At 41.0% G+C, this 21,744-nt stretch overlaps 1 pseudogene; it reads left to right on the top strand.

The window, feature by feature from the left end:
• Positions 1–973: 973 nt before the first annotated feature.
• Positions 974–20,696, top strand: LOC118575205 (annotated as a pseudogene).
• The last annotated feature ends 1,048 nt before the right edge of the window (positions 20,697–21,744 follow it).

Genomic DNA, 21,744 nt, shown 5'->3' with positions numbered 1-21,744 from the left:
AATCCTGTTTCATGGAGTGGAAGAAGTTTATATCCACCTGTAGTGTTGAACTTTTGTTATAGAAGAATATTGGAAGAGTCTATGAGCACAAAATGCATTTCTGGAAGCCAGGTGTGGTAGTGTATGCCTTTAATCACAGCACTCAAGAGGCAGAGGCAGGAGAATTTCTGTGAGTTCATGGCCATCCTAGTCTACATAGTGAGTTCCAGGAAAGCCAGGGCTACATAGTGACACCCTGTCATAAAGCAAAACAAAACAACATCAATAAAATCTCTCTGTCTGTCTGTCTGTCTATCTGTATCTCTGTCTCTGTCTCTGTCTCTCTCTCTCTCTCTGTATGTGTGTGTGTGCATGTGCATGTGTATTCATTCCATTTACTCAATGTTCACAGATATATGTGATTGAAGAACATTCCTAGTAGAGGAATAGAATTATTTTTTCCTCATGTCCTTATATAGAAAATTAAGATAAAAATAATTTCTATACAATTGCATTATTTCTTGAAATATCAAATCAGTATTTTATAGCATCCATAGCTTTTTAAAAACTCACCTTCAAATCATCCAATTGCTCATATTGTTGACAGAAGTAAATGAGGAACTGACCTGAGCTGATACTTTGCCAAGGCCAGTTGCTGTCTGTCACTAATGCATTTTTGTTTGTACAGTTTTGAAGGATGCTGTAGGGCTGTCCTATCTGTTCTCATGGATCTTCCAAGGGTGACTTTCATTTAAAATGAGACAGTCATAGAGAGATGTGAAGCTATACCAGGTGTGGGTTACCTCTACCCACAGGAATTACAGAAAATTTAAATAAAGGATTATTGAGCATCTAGTAATGTTCAGTCATTTAATAAACAGTAATATTTGTTAAGTAAATAATGCTTGTTTAATTTAATCAACTTTCTAGAATTATGAGGATTATCATAACTTTAATATGATAAATATCCTTTCTACTTCAATTCTAGGCTTTTGGTCCAGTGGGATTTATGAAAAAGGCCATCACCATATCTGAGGATGAAGAATGGAAGAGACTTCGAACACTGCTGTCTCCAACTTTCACCAGTGGAAAACTCAAGGAGGTGATGAGGGAGAGTGCATTTACTTATGGAATGAATCTGGGGGCAGGTAGAAAACAAGCCCACAGTCCCTTTCCAAGGGTTGGTCCTCTGAGTTACAATTCTTATAAGATGGTCTTCTGTCTTCATGCCCAGAGGACCCATTATAAAACCCACTGTACCATCCCACTCATTGCTTCATGCCTGGGTCTGGCTTGTCTTTCTGGTACCCGAGTTTCCACACTTAGCTACGGATGCTGTGCTTTGTGCTTAGATGTTCCCCATCATTGGACAGTATGGGGATATGTTAGTGAAACACTTGAGACGAGAAGAAGAGAGAGGGAAGCCCGTCATCATGAAAGAGTAAGTGGTGGTGCAGTTGATGGGACTGTAAGTACCTTAGTGTCTCTTCACCTCTAGGAAAAAGACATCTGCAAACCGACACCAGGAAAAGGCCCCATGTGTGAGTATGATAGGAGCCTAGATCCCTCTGATGGTTCAGCATGTGATTCTGACTGTGTGGCTCCCTACCTGGGTAGCTCAGAACTATGAGCTGCCTCAGACATAGATTTTGATTCCCATGTCTCTCTCTACTCAGCATCCTTGGAGCTTATAGCATGGATGTTATCATTGGCACATCATTTGGAGTGACTGTTGATTCCCTCAACAACCCAGAGGATCCCTTTGTGCAGAAAGCCAAAAAGATCTTAAAGTTTTCCCTCTTTGATCCATTTCTTCTCTCTATAGGTATGTGCACTATTTCTCCTTTCTTTATATTCCTCCCTCCTACACACCAGTCAAAATAATACAGTAATTGAGATGTAGTTCACATGTAAATATTCAAATACTTAAAATGTATAATTCAACTTTTGTTCACCAAAGGCACGTTCACCCATCACCATTGTCAACACGGAAATGTGTTTTCTAAAAAAAACTACACGGGTGGTGGGGGGAACTACACCTTTTCATTCTCAACTCCCATTTCTTCTCACCATAAGAAATGTCCAGTTATCTGTCTGTTCCTGCAAATCTGCCTATTCTTGACATAGCATTAAAATACAATACAAGTATTTTATAGAGTATATGGAATTTGGCAACTAGTTTCTTTCACTTAACATCATACTTTCAACAGAACAATCTGTTGCCACTCCCATGTTCCATCATTATCTGAAACAGCTGATGACTGAACATTGGTTTTCATGCTTTCTGAGTAGGAAATTCATGTGGAATTGGTGAATTATAGAGGAATTCTGTTTGACTTGTTGGGCAACTTAAAATCTTTTTCAGGATTTATTTGTTTGTTTGTTTTGCTGCCGTTAGTTCACGGGGCTCCATTTTCTCCACATCCCATATGAGACTTTATTTTTTTCTTCATAATTTTCTTATTATTCCCACCTTAGGATACATTTAGGAGTCTAACATTATGGGGGATTACTTATATTTTTTAAGACTTTTATCTATGAGTACTATATTTGCATTATTTCCATCCCTTCTTTCCCCCCCACCCCTGCCACTCTGCTCATGTCCTTCTTAATCCATGATTCTTCTCCTATGACTATAATGGTTTTACACACACACACACACACACACACACACACACACACACACACACACACATGCTTCTAGTCTACTGAGTCCATTTAGTGTTGCTCTTACATCCATGTTTATGGCCAACTACTTGGGGTTGGATCACCTATCATGGCCTCATCTTTGGAGAAAACTGACTCTTTCTCTCAATAGTCATTAATTTCCTGTGACTCTTCATCTAGAGGTAAGAACTTGTGGGATTTCCCCATCCACTTTGGCATGTCAACCATTGTTATCATTACACAGATCTTGTCTGGACAACCATATCATTGAGATTTCTTAAGTCCAGTTTCCTTGCCATGTCTAGAAGATGTAGACTCACAGCAGGCTTTCTTATCTTCTTGTATTTACAACACTCCTCCTCGTCCATGATTTTCCCTGAGCCTTAAGTGTAGAGGTTGCATTGTAGGCATATCCATTGATGCCGGGCAGTCCATAGTCACTTATTCTCTGTACTTATTTTTTTCTCTGTAGTTCTGTTTCCATTCCTTACTCCAATATATGAGTTGTTAAATCTCTCCATTTTTCCAAGACAATCAGTGAACTTTTTCAAAAAATTTGTAACAAGGATGAAGAAAAATCGTCTTGATTCAAACCAGAAGGTAAAATGTGATGCTGCTTTCTTGGTGCTCAAGGTTTGGTTATGATGCTCAGAGTTTGGTCATGATGTTCAGGGTTTAATCATGATGCTCAGGGTGTGTTCATGTGTCAGTTTGTGAGTGTGTGATTTATGTTCTCTTAAAAATGAATAGAGAAAACTATGCTTAGAGCAAGATAATGTTAACATTTTTGGGAGAAGAAGAAGAAGAAGAAAGAAGTTGGATGATGCGCTATGGGAATAATAGAGAAACAGTTTCACATTTGACAAAAGGAGCGAAAGTTATTATTCCCTGAGCTAAGTGCCAATCAAGTAAAAACATTGCCACCACCCTTAATTGAAAAAGAGTCAAAAAAACAACAGCAACAGAGTTTGTACTTACAAATTATACCTACTACTACAATTCTGTCCCTAAAATTTATATCATCATGACCAGCCACACTAGGGGAAGCCCATGAATTGTGGACTAGTGGCTGTGGGGCACCCATGGGACTGGACTAGGCTTCTGGGTACAGAAGACGGTTGTTTGGCTCAAACTGTTTGTGGGGCATCTAGGCAGGAGGATCTGGATCTGTCCCTGGTCTATGGGCAGGCTTCTGGAACCTGGTGCGTGTGGTGTGACACCTTGCACAGCCTTGGTGCAGTGGGAAGGGGCTTGGACCTGCCTAGGCTCAGTGTGCTGGGCTCTGCTGACTCCCCATTGTTTGATCTCAATTTGGGGGATGTGGGGATGTGGGGTGTCTTGGGAAAGAGGGTTGGGGATGGGAGGAGGGAGAAGGGGGATCTGTGGATAGGATGTGGAGTGAGTAGAAAATTTCTTAATAATGAAAAATGAAAAAAATCTTAAAAAAACAAAACAAAACAGTTTATATCATCAAAAGAATGGTTTCAGTTTTAAGCTTATTTTCTCCAATAGAATGGCCACACCTGGTGGAGACTGGCCCATGTTTCAATTTGAGTACTTCTTGCTTTGTGTGTGGGAACTTTCTCGACAGTGAGGTCACCAGCCACTCATCCAAAAGGTGAACAATCAGAGATTTCAGGCTGCTAGCCTCGCTCTGCTATCTGTAGCCAGGAGGCCACAAAAATTCTGTCTGCAGATCAGGGAGAAAGGCACCTGTGGCAACACTTAGAATTTTGTAGTGCCTGGAGTGTGGAGTATCAGGGGTTGCTCACACAAAACTTGGAAGTGAGTACTAGAGATAGAGTCAATCAAGGAGGCTGTTGGTTAAGTATTGTGGTAAGAGAACAGAGAGAATTGGAGTTCAGGACTTTTCTGAGCAAGCATGATGAGAGAAGGAGCGAACAGCTCTTTGGCCAGGATCTGCTCAGAAGCCAAAGAAACTTAGATCAGGGGAACAAAGACCCAAAACGACATTTCTCCCAAGGAAATGTCTTGTTCCCCTAGGCTTGCTAATAGAGGCTTTATTTTTCCTTTATTTTTATTTTAAGTATATGGGTGCTTTGCCCCTGTATGCCTATGTACCACATGTGTGCAACGCCTGAAGACATGTGCAGAGGGCATCAGATCCCCAGAACTGGAGTTCCAAGTGATTGTGATTCACCTTATCAGTGCTAGGGACTGAACCCAGGTCCTCTGCAAGAGCATTCAGTGCTCTTAACCACAGAGCAATTTCTTCAGCCCCATACATGCTTTTATTCATTGATGGCTCAAGTCACACTTGTGGACTTCAGGTGGACATATTCTCAGAAGGGAAGTGAAGTTCTGAACCCCAGTTTTAAGTCTGGCCTCTCAGCTAGATGACCATCATTGACTTTCCTCTTTCTTCTTCCAGACCAGAGTGGATTTTCTTCAGCTGATGATGAATACTCAGAACTCCAAAGGCAAAGAGTCCCCAAAAGGTAGGACACATCACCAGGTGTGGATCAAGAAGCTCAGAGCTCAGAGCGTGTCAGGACATGTTGCATGGGGGGTGGTCCAGGATGGAAACCTCTGCCAAATTTCAGAAAGACATGCACATGGATGATATCTACGGTGTCCACGGGAGCTTATAGAAGTACATTGGGGTAATTGGACCAGAGCCTGTAGGGCAGCCACAGAGTCCTCAGTGGTGCTGGGTCATCTGTGTCAAAGCAGATTCAGTTTCTCAGTACCTTCTGATCCCATTGATTCTGAATCTCTGCCTGGGAATTTGCATCTGGTCCCTAATCAGGAAGCACGCTGTCAAGCAGTGGGGATGGTCCCAGGGAGTGAGTGGTAGAATTGTATTCAACAACTCCATCTGCAATTTACTTTTCTCTGTGTAAATTGCATCAGGGAAACTATGTACCCAGCTTTTCTTCATCTTTTATCTTTTTTTGTTTGTTTGTTTGTTTGTTTTTGGAGCTGAGGATCGAACCCAGGGCCTTGTGCTTGCTAGGCAAGCACTCTACCACTGAGCTAAATCCCCAACCCCCATCTTTTATCTTTAAAAAAAATATTTATTTATTTATTTTGTATACAGTGTTCTGTTTGCATGTGTGCCTGCACATCAGAATAGGGTACTAGATCTCATTATAGATGGTTGTGAGCCACCATGTGGTTGGTGGGATTTGAACTCAGCACCTCTGGAAGAACAACCAGTGCTCTTAACCTCTGAGCCATCTCTCCAGCCCCTTCTTTATCTTTTAACCATGTGTTTTATATCATCTGTGGATGCTTTGTGATGAAAACTACTATTACTGTTATAGCTACAGAATTATGGTCTTCTTACTATTACTCTATACTTACCAGTCATCACCCAATGTACAGGAATGTCCTTCTTTATCATCTAAAACATTTTATTTCTATTATTAATTATTTAAATTTTGTTCAGTTGCTTCTATCCTGTGATCTCATGCATTCCCTGTTGCTCTCGACTTTTACCACTAGCTGCTTTGCATTCAATTGTCTTATGCATGTCCACTCATGGCCTTTTTGTGTGACATGGTGGGTCCTTTCTGTTCATTTTCATTTCTCTCTTTTCTCTCCTCTCTCCTCTCTCCTCTCCTCTCCTCTCCTTTCTCCCCACGTCTCTCTCACAAAGACCAGAGGAGAATGTTGGTATTCAGCTCTGTTGCTCTCTGTCTTATTATTCAGTTATTATTTGAGGCAGGTTCTCTAGATAAATGTGGATCTAGTCTTGCAGCCAGAAAGCCCTAGTGAGCCTCTTGTCTCCATTCCCCTACCTGATGAGGTTACAAGAATGTGTAGCCACACCTATTTTTGTGGGTTCTGAGGATTTGAACTCAGGACCTCCCCATTGGAACAAAAGGAGCTCTTACTCACTGAATATCTCTCCAGACCCCATTCATTTAAATTATTATTATTAATAATATTGTTAATCATTTTTTGGTGGTGAATGTTCACACCAGCTATGGTATGCATGTCACAAGATAACTTTGAAGAGTCAGGGTTCTCTGTCCACCTTTACATGGGTCTAGGAATCAAATCCAATCCACCTGGCTTGCTCAGCAAGTATGTTTATCCACTGATCCATCTTATCATCCCTTATTAATTTTAAATTCCTATAAGAGACATTAATCTGTAGAGCAATTTCTGGTCATAGAAGAACTGAGAGAAAGTGTAGAGATCGCCAATATACTCCTGTGCATGAGTACATGTAACCCCCACTCCCACCATCCACACCCCTGCCCTGCAGAGTGGTGCATGTGTTATAAGATGGACTTACACTGAGATTGTTTATGTAAGGTTGAATCCTGGTCTCTATTCTATGAGTTTTGGTCAGTGAATAGTGGTACCCATCATCCTCCACTAGAAAAACATCCAGAAGATTATTTGTCTTCATACTGATAATTTTTGGTGGTCAGTGAGTAGTGGTACCCATCATCCTCCACTAGAAAAACATCCAGAAGATTCTTTGTCTTCACACTGATAATTTTTGGAGCATATTCTTGCTTTCTAGTAAAAGATATTCCAAGTGTCTCTCTATTTCTCTATGATTCCCTAGAAATGGCCACTTCTCAAAGAAATCTTGGCTATAAATGGAGTTTCCTTGTCCTGACTTCCCAGTCCCAAATTACTGATTCAGAAGCTGAATAAGAATACAAATGCTTGGCCAATATCTCAGGCTTATTACTACCTAGCTCCTACATTTTAAATTAACCCATATTCAACATTTACACTCTGCCATGTGGTGGTACCCTTATTACCACGGTATGTTCATCCTTCTCCCTCTATGTCTGGTTGGACACTCTCTGACCCCATCTTGTTCTTTCCAGCCTTCTCTGTATTTGGCTCTCTCACCTATACTTCCTGCCTGGCTACCAGCCAATGAGAGTAATACATGTTCATAGTGTACAGGAGGATTATTCCTCAGCACTTGGCTACTCTTAGTGATAGCTGGAATCCCAAAACAGGTCTAATGTGAATATTGCTATTGTTCCTTTCAATGGATAAAGCCAAAAAACCTTAAATATTATGGTGCTCATCCGTGTGCAGGGATATAAACAGGCTTGTTCTATCTATCCTTCACTTTTCTCCAAATAAAATGTTAAGACAAATGACCTATGTATTTGACCTGAATACCATCATTCCACAGGATTCAATATCAGGCTGCTAGTGATTTGACAGCTACATTGTGGAAGCCCTGGTAGTTAACAGTGGGTGGGCCTACTGTAGCACATCATTGTGAACACATCTGGCTTGTCATCTTTATCTTCTATCTAACTATTGACCCATGCGTCTCTGGCCTGACACAATGTCCTGTGATTAAGAAAGCACTGTTTCCCTATAGTAGTCACTAAGGCCACCACTAGACCCATGTGGTTATTAAAGACTTATCATATATTTAGCACCAATGATCAACTGTAATTTGTTTAATGAGTGAAAAAATACAGAGATCTGATCATGGATATAGGCTACTATAGCAGACGAGAAAACTCTGGATTTGTGATGTCATTCAATTCAGTGGCATGATATTTGTTCTTACTAGAAGAAATAATTTGATAGCTGTCTTTTCTTTTCAGATGAAATTTGTTATGGGTAAATCAGCATTGTATAACTTTCTCAAACCCACTTCATAATGTTTTCATTTTGGATTAGATACCATGTCTATTTCAAGGTTCCCAAAATCTAAAAGAATGAATCCTATTTTTAAATTTTTTTGTTTTTGTTTTTAGTTTTTTTATTAAGAGACTTTTCATTCATTTTACAGATCAACCAGAGATTCCCCTATCCTCCCTCCTCACATCCCCCAGCCTTTCCCCCCAACCCCCCCCAAATTCTCACCTCCTCCAAGGCAAGTTCTCCCTTGGGGAGTCAGCACATCCTGGTACATTCAGGTGAGGCAAATCAAAGCCCCTCCTCCCTGCACCAAGGCTGTGCAAAGTGTCTCAGCATAGACACTAGGTTCCAAAAAGCCAGCTCATGCCCTAAGGACAGGTTGCAGTCCCACTGCCTGGGTCCGCCCAGAGGGCCTGGTCCAGTACCATGGAGGCTCCTCAGCCATTGGTCCACAGTTCATGTGTTTCCACTAGTTTGGCTAGTGGCTCTGTACTTTTTCCAATCATGGTTTCGATATCTCTTGCTCATAGAATCCCTCAAGTCTCTCGTCAACTGGACTCCAGAGCTCTGCCTGGGACCCAGCTGTGGATCTCTGCATCTGCTTCCACCAGTCACTGGATCAGGATTCCATCATGACAGGATATTTCTATCACCAGAGTAGGTCTGCTCAAGCTCACTCTCATCCACTGCCAGTAGTCTATGGAGAAGTCATCTTTGTAGATTCCTGGGGGACCTCCCTAGCACTCGGCTTCTTCCTATTCCAATGGGGTTTTCATTTATCATGTTATCTCTTTCCTCGTTCTACGACTCTATTCCTGATCCAGCTAGGACCTCCTGATCCCCTAAGCATTCTTTCCCCTGACCCTTGCCCTCCATTACTCTCTGACCCCAGTTTCCTCATGTAAATCTCGTCCATTTCTCTATTGTTGGGTGATCCTTGTGTCTTTCTTAGGGTCCTCTTTACTAGGTAGCCTCCCTGAGGTTGTGAGTTTCAGTCTGGTTATCCTTTGCTTTAAGTCTAGTATCCACTTATCAGTGAGTATATACTCATGTTTGTCTTTCTGAGTCTGGGTTACCTCACTCAGGGTTATTTTTTTCTAGATCCATCCATTTGCATGCAAACTTCATGATGTCATTGTTTTTCTCTGTTGAGTATTACTCCATTGTGTATATGTACCACATTTTCTTTATCCATTCTTCAGTTGAGGGTCACCTAGGTTGTTTCCAGGGTCTAGCAATTACAAATAATGCTGCTATGGACATAGCTGAGCATGTGTCCTTGTGGTAAGATTGAGCATTCCTTGGGTATATGCCAAGAGTGGTATATCTAGGACTTGAGGGATTTGGATTCCCAATTTTCTAAGAAAGCGCCATATTGATTTGCAAAGTGGCTATATAAGTTTGCATTCTCACCAACAGTGGAGGAGTGTACCTTTTGCTCCACATCCTGTCCAACAAAAGATGTCTTCAGTGTTTTTGATCTTAGCCATTCTGACAGTGGGAGATAGTATCTCAGAGGTGTTTTAATTTGCATTTCCCTAATGATTAAGGATGTTGAGCAATTCATTAAATGTCTTTTAGCCATTTGAGCTTTCTCTGATGAGAATTCTCTGATTAGTTCTATAGCCCATTTCTTAATTGTACTGTTGGGCATTTTGATGTCTAATTTCTGGAGTTCTGTAAATATTCTGGATATCAGCCCTCTGTCAGATGTGGGGTTGGTGAAGACCTTTTCCCATTCTGTAAGCTGTCACTTTGTATTGTTGACCGTGTCCTTTGCTCTACAAAAGCTTCTCAGTTTCAAGAGGTCCCATTGATCGATTGTTTCTCTCAGTGTCTGTGCTACTGGTGTTATATTTAGGAAGTGATCTCCTATGCCAATGCATTCAAGACTACTTCCTTCTTTCTCTTCTATCAAGTTTGGTATAACTGGATTTATGTTGAGGTCTTTGATCTACTTAGACTTAAGTTTTGTGCACAGTGATAGATATGGATCTGTTTGCAGCCTTCTACACATTGACATCCAGTTATGCCAGCACCATTTATTGAAGATGCTTTCTTTTTTTCATTTGTGCAGTTTTGGCTTCTTTGTCAAAAATTATATGTTCATAGGTGTGTGGATTAATGTCAGGATCTTCAGTTCGATTCCAATTGGTCCACATGTCAGTTTTTATGCCAGTATCAAGCTGTTCTTTATTACCGTAGCTCTATAGTAGAGCTTGATGTCAGGGATTGTGATGCCTCCAGAGGTTGTTTTATTGTACAGGACTCTTTTGGCTGTTCTGGGTTTTTTGTTTTCCATATGAGTTTGATTATTATTCTTTCGAGGTCTGTGAAGAATTGTGTTGGTATTTTGATGTGGTTTATTTCTTTCAGTTTGTTTATTTGGTGAATTACATTGACAGGCTTTCTTATATTGAACCACCCTTGCATCCCTGGGATGAAGCCTACTTGATCATGGTGGATAATGGTTTTGATGTGTTCTTGGAGTCTGTTTGCCAGTATTTTATTATGAATTTTTGCATCAATGTTCATGAAGGTTATTTGTCTGTAGTTCTCTATCTTTGTTTGACTTGGGAATCAGAGTAAATATAGCCTCATAGAAGGAATTTGGTAATGTTCCTTCTGTTTCTATTGTGTGGAACAATTTAAAGTGTTTTGTTATTGACTCTTCGTTTTTTTTTTTTTTTACTTTTTCTTATTTTCATCTTTATTTTATAGTTTAATTTAATTTTACATATCAGCCACAGATTCCCCTCTCCTCTCCCTTCCTCCCCCAAACCACCACTCATTCCCTTCTCCTCCAGGGCAAGGACTCCCTTGGGGATTCAGCTCAGCCTGGTAGATTCAGTAGTGTTAGGTCCAGTCCCTTCCTCCCTTTACCAGGCTGAGCAAAATGTCCCTACATAGGCACTAGGCTCCAAAAAGCCAGCTCATGCACTAAGGGCACATCCCAGTCCTGCCTGGGGAGGCTACCTAGTAAAGAGGACTCCAAGAAAGACACAGGGACTGCCCAACAACACAGAAAAGGATAAGATCCACACAAGTAAACTGGATGTGAGGGGGAGCAACGAAGGGCAAGGATCAAGAGAAAGAGACCTCAGGAAGCAGGAGATCCCAGCTGCATCAAGAATAGAGAGGGAGAACAAGGAAAGAGAGACCATGATAACTCTTCTTTTAAGATCTGGTAATATTCTGCAATGAAATCATCTGCTCCTGGGATTTTTTTTTTTGGTTGGGAGACATTTAATAGTGTTTCTATTTCCTTAGGGGCTATTGGAGTATTTAAATAGTTTATCTGGTCTTGATTTAACTTAGGTATGTGGTACCTATCCAGAAAATCATCCATTTCTTTTAGATTTTCCAGTTTTGTGGAGTACAGGTTTCTGAAGAATGACTTGATGATTTTCTGGATATCATCATTGTTAGTTGTTATGTCCCCCTTTTCATTTCTGATTTCGCTCATTTGGATGTTCTCTCTCTCTCTCTGCCTTTTGGTTAGTCTGGATAAGGGTTTGTCTATCTTGTTTATTTTCTCAAAGAACCAACTCTTAGTTTTGTTGATTCTTTGTATTGTTCTCTTTATTTCTATTGTATTAATTTCAGCTCTTAATTTCATTAATTCCTGGTGTCTATTCCTCCTAGGTGACTTTGCTTCTTCTTGTTCTAGAGCCTTCATGTGTGCTGCAGATGTATCCAGCTTGTTAAATAAGAAACACAGAACCGATTGCAGAGTTAAAAACCATGAGGTCAGAGCAAGAGCGGAAAACCTTACCCTTCATTGCTTCTGCTGTTCTTCCTCCCTTTCTGCAGTTGCGTGTAGCTCCTGCAGTGTGCTGTCAAGTCACTAGTGTGAGATTTCTCCAACTTCTTTATGTGGGCAGTTTGTGCTATGAATTTTCCTCTTAGCACTACTTTCATAGTGTTCTATAAGTTTGGGTATGTAGTACACTCATTTTCAATGATCTCTAGAAAGTCTTTAATTTCTTTCTTTATTTCTTCCTTGACTCCTTGGTGATTCAGTTGAACATTATTTAATCTTCCATGAGATTGTAGACTTTCTGTAATTTTTGTTGTTAAAATCTAACTTTAAACCATGGTGGTCTGATAGAATACAGGAGGTTTTTCTAACTTTTTTGTATCTGTCAACTTGTTTTGTGACAATTTTAGAGAAGGTTCCATAGTGTGCTGAGAGGAAGGTATGTTCTTTTGTGTTAGGGTGGATTGTTCTCCAGATATTGATTAAATCCACTTGAGTCATAACATCAGTTAAGCCCCTTATTTTCTGTTGTTTCTGGTAGATCTGTCCAGTGGTGAGAGTGGGGTATTGGAGTCTCCCAGTATTAATGTGTGGAGTTTTATGTGTGATTTAAGCTTTAGTAATGTTTCCTTTACATATGCGGGTGCCCTTGTGTTTGGGGCATAAATGTTCAGAATTGAAACTTCATCTTAGTTGATCTTTCCTGTGATGAGTATGCAATGTCCTTCTTGATCTCTTTTGATTGATTTTAGTTTGAAGTCTATTTTTTTGCATATTAAGATGGGTACACCAGTTTGGTTCTTAAGGCCATTTGATTGGAAAGACTTTTCCCATCCTTTTATTCTGAGGTAGTGTTTATCTTTGAAGTTGAATTGTGTTTCTTTTATGCAGCAGAAAGATGGGTCCTACTTTCATATCCAGTCTATTAGCCTGTGTCTTTTTTAAAGGTGAATTATGTCCATTGATATTAAGGGACACTAATGACTAGTGATTGTTCATTCCTGTTTGCTGTGGATATCACTCTGTGTAAATAAAATGCTGATTGGCCAGTAGCCAGGCAGGAAGTATGGTGGGAGAAGCAGAGAAGAGAATTCTGGGAACAGGAAGGGGAAGCAGAGAGATTGCAAGCCACCACCATGAGAAGCGAGATGTAAGGTACTGGTAAGCCGCAAGCCACATCGCAAAGTATAGATTAATAAAAATGGGCTAAATATAAGAGTAAGAACTAGACAACGGTAGGCCTGAGCTAATGGCCAAGCTGTTTAAATAATATAAATGTCTGTGTATTTATTTCATAAGTGTGCTGTCTAACAGGGCTTGGTGGGGGCTGGAGAGAAGGTCTCCAACTACACCTGTTCTCTTTTGGTGGTAGTGTATGTGTATTTTTCTTTGGGATTTACTGCAGTGAGTTTATCTATTGCCTGTGTTTTTGTGGGTGTATCTGACTTCCTTAGGTGGGAATTTCCTTCTCGTGCTTTCTGTAGGGCTGGGTTTGTGGCTAGGTATTGTTTAAATCTGGTTTAGTTTGGGGATGTCTTGTTCACTCCATCTATGATGATTGAAAGTTTTGCTGAGTATATTAGTCTAAGCTGGCATCCATGGTCTCGTAGTGTCTGCATTACATCTGTCCAATTCCTTCTGGCTTTCAAAGTCACCATTCAGAAGTCATGGTTATTCTGCTGGGTCTGCCTTTATAAGTCACTTGTCATTTTTCCTTAATATTCTTTCTTTATTCTGTATGTTTTGTTGTTTAATTATTATGTGGTAAGGGAAACTTTTTGGGAGGTCTAGTCTGTTTGGTGTTCTATGTGTCTTGTATTTTCATAGATATTTCCTTCTTTAAGTTGGGACAGTTTTCTTCTTTGATCTTATTGAATATATTTTCTGTGCCTTTGAATTGGTATTTTTCTCTTTCTTCTATCCCTATTATTCTTAGGTTTGGCCTTTTCATGGTGTCCCAGATTTCCTGGACATTTTGTTATGACTTTTTTTGCTTTGGTATTTTCTTTAATTGATGAATCTATTTCCTCTATTGTATCCTCTGTACCAGAGATTCTCTCTTCCATCTCTTGTATTCTGTTATTTATGCTTGCATCTGTGTTTCCTGTTCATTTACTCAGATTTTCTATTTCTGGCATTCCCTCTGTTTGTGTCTTCTTCATTGTTTTTGTTTCCCTTTTCAGGTCTTGAACTGTTTCCCTCACATGTTTAATTGCTTTTTCATAGTTTCCTTGAATTTCCTTCAGGGATTTATTGATTTTTTTCAATTTTTTATTTGTCTTTTCCTCTATTTCTTTATTGATTTCTTGCAATTTTTGGGTCTTTTTCTCAATTCTTTTATTGATTTCTTCTATTTTTTTTTGTTCGTCTTTTTCTCTAAAGGAATTGTTCATTTTTTCTTGAAAGGCCTCTAGCATCCTCATGAAACCCTTTTTATGGTTACTTTCTTCTGCTTCTTCTACGTTGTGATGTTCAGGTCTTGCTGTTGGGGGATGGCTAGGTTCTGGGGATGCTATGTTGTTCTTTATGTTGTTGTATGTATTTTTACATTGATGTCTGCCCATCTCCTCCTCTTATAGGTGTAAGAGATGCCTGTGTCTGAGTGAGTTGCTATTGGTCCACTCTGTTGTTGTTGTGGTTGTGTCTTAGGTTCCCTCTGGGTCCAGTCTTAGCTCTTGGTCTAATTGGAACTGGCCGATTCTGCATCTCAGGAAGCTGCTCTTGGCTCAACCCAACCTAGTTAATTCTGTGACTCATGGAGCCTCTCTTGGTCTTATCCAGTTTCTTGGTCCAGTCAGAGCTGACAGATTCTGTGTCTCAGGAAGCCCCTCTTGGTCCAATTAGAGGTGACAAATTCTATGTCTCAGAAATCCACACCTGGTCTAATGAGGGCTGGTGGATTCCTTGTCTTAGGAAGTTACTTTTGGCCCAATGGGAGCTCTTTGTCCAATGAGAGCTGTCTGTCTGGTTTCCTGCCTCAAGAAGTTACTGGGGTCACAGGCAAATGGGTGTTGGGGCAAGGCATGGAATTTGTAGATTGCAGGGTCCTATAGGGGGTTTTGGTGGGGGGGGCTTCCTGCAGGAGTTTTTCCTCCTGGCTGGCTACTGGGGCAGATTTGATGGGGGTTCCCAGGGACTGGCTATGTCCCAGGGCTTGGGTCCTAGGGCCAGGACTCTCTGGGTGTTAGAAGAGTCACTCACCTCTTGATCCAATGAGAGTTGGCTGTTTGGTTTCTGTGCCTCAGAAAGTTCCTGGGGTCTCAGGTGCATGGGTATTGTGGCAGGGTGTGTAGATTGCAGGTTCTGAACCTGCAATTTTCTGATTTTTCCCTGCTGGCCGGCAACTGGGGCCAAGCTGGGTAGGGTTCCCGGGGACTGGCTGTGTACAAGGGCCTAGGTCCTAAGGGCCTTAAATTTTTAAAAATTTATTTTACATACCAACCACAGTTTCCTGTCCCTCTTCTCCTCTCATTCCCTCCCCACATCTCTTCTCTACCCCTCCCCCATCCACTCCTCAGAAAGGGTAAGGCCTCCCATGGGAGTCAACAAGGCATGGCATATCTAGTTGAGGCAGGACTTAGCTCCTCCCCCACTGCATCAAGGCTGAGTGAGGCATCCTACTGTAGGCAGTAGGTATAACAACAATTCTGATGCTGTTCACCTAGCATTTTCCCTGGATTTCACACCTGGTACCCATCTATGTACAGACACAGCCATTTTGTTGCTTTGGTGCTAGGCATAGCTTCTAATCTTCTAGCATTTTCTTTCTCTGTAGTTTATGTGTGTACTGAGATCATATGCTGTGAAGACTGAAACCTCATGTTTCCTGTCACCTGGTCCCTATCAAAGATACATTCCCTTCAATGGAGGTTGTACACACAAATGTCCACACACTGTGCCATTTCAGACACTACTGTTAGAGTTAGTTATTAAGGTTTGGCATTGTGTGTCTTTAATAAGCTCCTAGATGCTGCTGGTTCATGGACCACATTTGAATAGCAGGAGTCTCTCTGTAGCATCATGTTGTTCTTTGAATCCCTTCAAAAGTATTTAAGGATTCCTATTTTATAAAAGATTTATTTCCATTTTATGTGTATAAATGTTTGCATGTATGTATATGCATCACTTGTGTGCTGGTACCTGTGAAGGCCAAAAGAGGAACTGGATGTCCTAGAACTGGAGTTACAGGCAACATTAAACTGCCATGTGGGGAATGGGAACCAAACCTCTGCATGAGCATCAAGTTCTCTTAACCACTGAGCTATCTCTCCAGCTCTCTCAAAGGTCTTTAGATGGAAGATCATTGAATTTTTCACTCTGTGAAACATTGACATAACAAACACTTCAGCATTTTCCACCTATATTTTAATAAAAAAATCACTTAGATTTTTTTCTTGGACAGAGAGCTATTCCATATTTTACTCATAGCTAAGCTGTTTAAATTGGCTATTTATCTTGTCACTGTGACAAAATAATTGACAGAAGCAATTTCAGAAAGAGTTTTTTCCTGACTCACACTTTGATGGTGTGGTTCAGCATGATGGAGTAGTCATGGCAGCAGATGCTTAATGCCACTAGTCTCAGCGCATCCACTGTCAGGAAACAGGAATGCTGGCGATTGGCTCCCTCTTTCCTTTTCATTCAGTTCAGGAAGCAAGCTCATGGAATGGTGCCACAATCAAGATAGATCTTTGATAACTGGCGAGGTGGCTCAGCAGTCATGAACACTTGCTGCTCTTTCAGAGGACCTGAGTTTGTGTGCCATGACCCATGATAGGCAGCTCACAATCACTTGTAACTCAAGCTCCAGGGGATCTGACACCCATTGTTTGGCTTCATTGGTCATGCACGCATGAGTGTGCACACATACTCGCAAATAAAACAGAAGTAAATGTTTAGAAACAAAATGAGTCTTTCCTCAACAAATGACCTAATCAAGATAAACCTTCATGGGCCTATTAGGAAGCAAGATAGTCTAGATAACACCACAGCATTATGCCTGGAAGCTTATATCCTAGGTGACTCTAGATCTGTCAAGTTATCAATCACTGTCAACTACCACAATACTTTTGTTTTCATCCCACACTAAGATAACAGTGTAGGTTAGAGAGAATTCTGTCTCCTGAAATTGCCCAGTTGTGATGATATGAATTTGGCCTAATTTTTGGTCACTAACAATATAGATCTGAGGTTATCTGGAATTAAAATAATTTGACCTTGGGACTGGAAAAATGGCTTACCAGTTAAGAACAATGGCTGCTCTTCCAGAGGACCTGAATCCAATTCACAACACCCACACAGCAGCTCATAGCCATCTGTAATTCCAGTTTCCAAGGATCTGATATCATCTCCTAGTCTCTGTGTATACCAGGGATACATGTGGTACACAGATATACATGCAGATAAAACACCCACACACATAAAAATATATTTTAAAATAATAACTTGACCTTTTTCTGGAATATCAGGTAGGCAGCAGAGTAGAACCCAGTTCCAATGACCCTAGACTGACTTTCTCTGTTCTTTCCTGGACACTGGGAGCACCATTTGAATTTCTATTCATCTCAACTATGATGTTCTGCTTTGATCCTTCTTATTTACAATGTTCTTTTCCTTTTAGCTCTTTCCGATCTAGAAATGGCAGCACAAACCATTATTTTCATTTTCACTGGCTATGATGCTACAAGCACGTCCATTTGCTTCATGATGTATGAACTGGCCACCCACCCTTGATATTCAGAAGAAACTTCAGGATGAGATTGACAGAACTCTGCCCAATAAGATGAGTGGATAGTACCCAGAGGTGGAGAATTCACAAGAACATGTCTCATCAATTGTAATGGGAATTTTTATAGGGAGCCATGCAATGGTTCCTCCACCAGCAAGAGTCTAAAAGAGGAGCAAAGGGAGGGACAGAGGAAATGCATGTGACCTGTAGAAATACATGATCTTTCATACAGTGCTGGCTCTGGTGAGTCTGTATCTATCATAACAGTTACACCAAGTAAGTGACACCAGCAAACCTGTATGACACAAAAGGGTAAGCATCAGTGCCTCAGATGTCTGGACAGTTATCTATGCTGATGTTCTTGGGTGCTGTCTATGCTATCTATGGTACTAGGCTGGCCTTCACTGGTCTCAGCAGGCTGGCCCAACACTACTCTCAATGGTTCTACTGTCCAGTCTGATAGCATGGCATTTATATGTGTGAGTGTGTGTTATGGTTTATAATGGCATTGACAGTGTATCAGACTACTTTCTGTCTAAAGCCCTGAGTGCAGTTAGCATCACTTTCATAATTTCTTTGAATGTCTGTGCCCTCTGCTGACCAGAGCTTGCATTACAGTCAGTGTGCTAGACAAGTTCTATCAGAAAGTCTCTAGATCAAGCCTTTGAGCTGTCTAATATTTCAGCTTCAGCTGTATGGAAATGCACTCAGTGTTGTAAATAGAGGTAAAGAAGCCAAGGGATTAGCCAGTATCTCCAGCTCTGAAGCCAACTTATCATCATCATCATCATCAACACCATCAATAATTATTTTAATTATTCACTCTTCTATGTATATGTGTGTACATGCACGTGCACATGTGTTCGTGTGTGTGTGAATGTATGTGCCCATGCCACAGCATGTGTATGGATGTCAGAGAATAACTTGTAGGAGTCAGCTCTCTCTTTCCACAGTTTGGTTTCTGGAGTTTCAGTTCAGGCCATCAGACTTGGCAGCAAATTCCTTTACCCCCTGATCCATCTCACTAGCCCCCTAAAACAAACTCTAAGTCTCTACAAGATTGTCTTTTTGAGTGTCACCTCAATGACATCCACAATACCCATACTGTCTTCAACTCTTTGCTCAAACTGGGAGGTTTGGGAATGTAAAGTTATCTGGGACTTGTGTGGCTGTTTGGGCAGAACGGTACAGAATGCATCTCCTCCAGAGCTCATCGTCAGGTCCTGAAGCAAAAAACTGGTACACTGATCCAGCTTCCAAGGATGGTAATGAATGTGGCTTTGGGTCATCACTGGAAATTGCTTTGAACATTTTAAATTTATATCCGTTTTAAAGTTAGCACACAAAGCAATGTGTTTCCTGCTGACATTTTTATATACATGCCATTAAATCTGATCTGTGTTCATCCTCCTCCCACTTTGCCCTCCCTCATGCTCCTAACCTCTCTTATCAGGCTTCTTCCTTTTTCCTAAAGAATACACAGAACTGCTTTCACTTCATATATACTTTCCCCTCCTTTCTTCCTGCTCTTCATCACTCCTCCCTCCATCCCTCCACATTCACACCTTTTCTGAGTTTGGTTTGCCTTGCTTAACCTAATGATCTCTAATTGCACTGGTTTCCAGCAAATTTTATGGTCTCATTTATCTCTGTGGCCAATAAACTTTCTATTGTGCACAAGTACTACATTTCTTTCCCCATTCACCTGTAGTTGGACATCAAGTTTGGTTCCATTTCTTAGCTATTGTGAATAATGCAATAGTTTCACTAGTATCTCTGTGATGTATTGGCTTAGAGTCTTCTAGATATATACTAAGTGTTGAGGGTGTTTCAGTTAGCATTAACTGTCACCTTTACATAGCCTAGAATCACTGAAAGAATCCATGTCCTGTGGTTGTGCCCCAATTGGCTGGCCCCATTGGCTGGTCATTTTGCAACAATCAGTTGTCTGAGTCCTACTGAGTGACTATGGGACTCTCTGTCATCAGACCCATTGCTATCTCACCCAGACCTGAATTGGTTTTGAGGCTTGTGAGGGCTGGGAGCTTCTCTTGATGGTAAGGCCCCAGTCTCTTTCAATCAAAACCCATGTTTTAACTTTTGGATTATCACTGACTTCCCTTCCTCCCCCTGCTAGGGCACAGGGCAGCTCGAGCCAACTTCAGCTTGGCTTCTTTTCCTTGAGTTCACCCATCTTTCCCCCATGCCTTTTAGCTGTCCTGCCACTTGCTTTATGTGTTTCAGGGGTTCTTCCTCTCTCTTCCTTTCTCTAGAAAAGATTTTTTTCTCCTTTGGAATCTTCTTCCTCACCAGCTCACACAGAGGCAGCTCATAGTCTGCCATCTTACCCAGAATCCTTCATTGTACCTTTCACTGAACTAATCCCATAAGCAAAGGAGCTACTAAGATGTGGAACTGTCAATTTCAGCCTGGTTAGACCAGGTGTGGAGAGTTTGTTCCTCGCAATGATGTATTTCGTTGGTGTAGACTATGGAGATGAGACCGTGACCCCAGTGCACTTTGTCATATTGGTCATATATGCTCACATGGGGGAGAAATCAGAGCATGACAGTGACGAGGAGGAGGGGATCTGGACAGGTCAAGGTTAGCTCTTGGAGCTTCTGACATGCAGTTGCCCTGCAAACTTAATTGAAGATCAAATTAAAACTTTATCTGGAAACATCTGTTTCTTCTTCCCAGGTACCTGTCACCTATGATGCCCTGATGGACATGGAATATCTTGACATGATGGTGAATGAAACTCTTAGATTGTACCCAATTGCTAACAGACTAGAGAGAGTCTCAAAGAAGGATGTGGAAATCAATGGAGTGTTTATTCCCAAAGGGACTATAGTTATGGTACCAACTTATCCTCTTCACCGGGACCCATAGTACTGGCAAGAGCCTGAAGAGTTCTGCCCCGAAAGGTACAGAGACCTCGGGAAGGGGTTCCTACCATGAACAGGCAGGTCAAATATATAATGTCTGTCTTAATCACCTTTCCCTACTGTGAAGAGACACCATGACCAAGGCAACTCCTATGAAAGAAAGCATTTAACTGAGGCCTTGCTTATGGCTTCAGAGGTTCAGTCCATTATCATCATGGTGGGGAACATGGTGGAATTCAATCAGGCTCTGTTGTAGTAACTGAGAGCTGTATCCTGATCCACAAGAAGAGAGACTCTGGGTTTGGCATGGGCTTTTGAAATCTCAAAACCACATGTATATGTGCTTTGTGCAGGTGCACACTGTGTGTGCATGTGTGTGTGTGCTTGTGGGAATACACATTTTTCTTTCTATATGTGTGTGTTGTAGGTATATATATATATATAGGTGTATGTACATGAGTGGATGAGCACATGTATGTATATGTCTGAGGTCTGGAGAAAACCTCAGAAGCCACTGTCTAAGAGCCCTTCACCTGTTTGTGACAGGATCTCTCATTGGCCTAGGGCTTTCACTAAGATAGTGTAGCAGGATAGGGTATTCCAGGGGTCTGATCATCCTCCCGTCTCACCACTGCAGGATTACAGGCACACATAACCATGCCCAGTTTTCTGGCGAACAAACCCAGACCATCACACTGGTCAGACAAGTAATTTAGTGAATAAGCCATCTCCTAAGTTCATACAATTATTATAGTGCATTTCTCATGTTCAACCATGTGAACTCCCCATTCACACACAACCTAATTTTTCCACACTCCTGTATTATTTCATAACACATCACATATAAATACTTCTCTTTTTTCCTATAAATTATCAAAAACAATTTTACCAGTCATTCCTGTTCTTGCCACTTTTTCAGGATCATTTAGTTTCACTTATATAGTCAAATAATGAAAAAATCAAATTTGATTAAATTCATCTCTACATGTTCAGTCGGCATGTTTTAGCTTAGTGGAGAAGGTAGACATGGAAGTCACTCATGATGCTATAGTAGAGACTCCTCCTGCACCCCAGAAGGTTGTTTGCCTTTGGTTGTTCCATGGGAGAAAGCAAACTCTCTT

This window comes from Onychomys torridus, unplaced genomic scaffold (genome assembly GCF_903995425.1).
Source record: "Onychomys torridus unplaced genomic scaffold, mOncTor1.1, whole genome shotgun sequence".
NCBI lineage: Eukaryota > Metazoa > Chordata > Mammalia > Rodentia > Cricetidae > Onychomys > Onychomys torridus.
This window is presented reverse-complemented; position numbering and strand designations above follow the sequence as displayed.